Genomic DNA, 3,282 nt, shown 5'->3' with positions numbered 1-3,282 from the left:
AAGTTGTCACTAACTACATTGGTTATACAACTAATTTTGTTTACAATTTCTCACCTTATTTTAAGGTTGATATGTAACGAAATTTTCGAAGCCACCCATTTGACCTATAAAAGAAACCCTTCGAAACTTCTCTACAAGTTATCGATTGTAATTCACGGGAAACCAAACAAGCTGTTAATTATCTCTCTTGATAATTTTTGAAGATATCTTTGCCTGGGATAAAATTCTTTTGTGTTAAAAGAAATTGTTGACATCACAAGTTTTCCAAAAAAAAAAAATTCTTTGTTTCTCATCTAATTTCTTTTGGAACACAGCACACACGAAATCCTTGAGGTTTGAGTAACACCAACCTAAACTGATGATTTCGAAATTCTGGCAAATGACTTCGCTTTTTAAACCTCAAAGTGAAAGAGCCTAACCTCTATTCCAAAGGTATCCGACGGTTACAATTCTTTTGGGGAAGATCAAACAGTCTTATCTCTTGATGACGCATGGTGTATGATAAGCGTGTAAGGCATGTTGACAGTTATGATTGTTACTTTTTGATGAGTGCATTCTGTTTTTCAAGGTGCCATGTCAGAAAGCATTTATTGTATCCCGCTTCAAATTCAAAATTCTAGGGTTACATATAAAAGGGCAAATCAGAACTCAATAACACTTTACGTGACAAACTCTCTGCAACATAAAATTCTCTTTTCAATTCATATTCTTCATACGTTCTTTACTCCAATCATCTTCAATGGCGACTACTTCATCACCAACTACAGATGAAATCATCAGTGTTCCGATTCTGAAGATCCAGGGTTCCAACTACCAAGTCGAATCGGATTTGTCAAAGTATCCGGAGGAACTTCATATGCTGGTGGTTGCTTTACAGAATTCAGTTCTGAATAAAGCAATGTTTGATTCATTTGCTGCTCCGATGTCCTGGTTATCAAAGGAAGGTTCTACTGCATCATATAACAAGGAGACTGGGTGTAACATCCCCCTCTGGCACGTATCACAATATTGTCCACTTTGGGCCACTCGACACGAGGACTTCCCAGGGGGTCACCCATCCTGGTACTACTCCCGCCCAAGCACGCTTAACTGCAGAGTTCTTATGGGATCTGCTGCCCTCACGGCTTTAAAACGCGTTGTGACATGGAAGGTATCTACACCCCTTTATAAGGAAATGTTTCGTTCTCCTTCCAAGCCGATGTGGGATCAGATCTAACCCACTTTCACCCCACATTATAGGGTTCGACGTCCCCATCGAACACATCGACCCGTAACCTGGCTCTGATACCATTTGTAACATCCACCTCTGGCACGTATCACAATATTGTCCGCTTTGGCCACTCGGCATGAGGACTTCCCAGGGGGTCACCCATCCTGGTACTACTCCCGCCCGAGCACGCTTAACTGCAGAGTTCTTATGGGATCTGCTACCCTCACGGCTTTAAAACGCGTTGTGACAAGGAAGGTATCAACACCCCTTTATAGGGAAATGTTTCGTTCTCCTTCCAAGCCTATGTGGGATCAGATTTAACCCACTTTCATTATTTGTAACATCCCCCTCTGGCACGTATCACAATATTGTCCGCTTTGGGCCACTCGGCACGAGGACTTCCTAGGGGGTCACCCATCCTGGTACTACTCCCGCCCGAGCACGCTTAACTGCAGAGTTCTTATGGGATCTGCTGCCCTCACAACTTTAAAACGCGTTGTGACAAGGAAGGTATCAACACCCCTTTATAAGGAAATGTTTCGTTCTCCTTCCACGCCGATGTGGGATCAGATTTAACCCACTTTCATTATTTGAAATATCCCCCTCTGGCACGTATCACAATATTGTCCGCTTTGGGCCACTCGGCACGAGGACTTCCTAGGGGGTCACCCATCCTGGTACTACTCCCGCCCGAGCACGCTTAAGTGCAGAGTTCTTATGGGATCTGCTGCCCTCACGGCTTTAAAACGCGTTGTGACAAGGAAGGTATCAACACCCCTTTATAAGGAAATGTTTCGTTCTCCTTCCAAGCCTATGTGGGATCAGATTTAACCCACTTTCATTATTTGTAACATCCCCCTCTGGAACGTATCACAATATTGTCCGCTTTGGGCCACTCGGCACGAGGACTTCCTAGGGGGTCACCCATCCTGGTACTACTCCCGCCCGAGCACGCTTAACTGCAGAGTTCTTATGGGATCTGCTGCCCTCACGGCTTTAAAACGCGTTGTGACAAGGAAGGTATCAACACCCCTTTATAAGGAAATGTTTCGTTCTCCTTCCAAGCCGATGTGGGATCAGATTTAACCCACTTTCATTATTTGTAACATCCCCCTCTGGCACGTATCACAATATTGTCCGCTTTGGGCCACTCGGCACGAGGACTTTCTAGGGGGTCACCCATCCTGGTACTACTCCCGCCCGAGCACGCTTAACTGCAGAGTTCTTATGGGATCTGCTGCCCTCACAGCTTTAAAACGCGTTGTGACAAGGAAGGTATCAACACCCCTTTATAAGGAAATGTTTCGTTCTCCTTCCAAGCCTATGTGGGATCAGATTTAACGCACTTTCATTATTTGTAACATCCCCCTCTGGCACGTATCACAATATTGTCCGCTTTGGACTTCCTAGAGGGTCACCCATCCTGGTACTACTCCCGCCCGAGCACGCTTAACTGCAGAGTTCTTATGGGATCTGCTGCCCTCACGGCTTTAAAACGCGTTGTGACAAGGAAGGTATCAACACCCCTTTATAAGGAAATGTTTCGTTCTCCTTCCAAGCCGATGTGGGATCAGATTTAACCCACTTTCATTATTTCTAACATCCCCCTCTGGCACGTATCACAATATTGTCCGCTTTGGGCCACTCTGCACGAGGACTTCCTAGGGGGTCACCCATCCTGGTACTACTCCCGCCTGAGCACCGTTAACTGCAGAGTTCTTATGGGATCTGCTGCCCTCACGGCTTTAAAACGCATTGTGACAAAGAAGGTATCAACACCCCTTTATAAGGAAATGTTTCGTTCTCCTTCCAAGCCGATGTGGGATCAGATCTAACCCACTTTCACCCCCCATTATAGGGTTCGACGTCCCCGTCGAACACATTGACCCGTGCCCTGGCTCTGATACCATTTGTAACATCCCCCTCTGGCATGTATCACAATATTGTCCGCTTTGGGCCACTCGGCACGAGGACTTCCCATGGGGTCACCCATCCTGGTACTACTCCCGCCCGAGCACGCTTAACTGCAGAGTTCTTATTGGGTCTGCTGCCCTCACGGCTTTAAAACGCGT

The 3,282-nt window shown here is 45.9% G+C and overlaps 1 pseudogene; it reads right to left on the bottom strand.

The window, feature by feature from the left end:
* Window positions 1-1,021: 1,021 nt before the first annotated feature.
* On the bottom strand, window positions 1,022-1,139 carry LOC145049162 (5S ribosomal RNA; annotated as a pseudogene).
* Window positions 1,140-3,282: the final 2,143 nt, after the last annotated feature.

The sequence above is a fragment of the Lactuca serriola genome, chromosome 4 (genome assembly GCF_051521515.1).
Source record: "Lactuca serriola cultivar US96UC23 chromosome 4, Lser_US96UC23_V15, whole genome shotgun sequence".
Lineage (NCBI taxonomy): Eukaryota > Viridiplantae > Streptophyta > Magnoliopsida > Asterales > Asteraceae > Lactuca > Lactuca serriola.
This window is presented reverse-complemented; position numbering and strand designations above follow the sequence as displayed.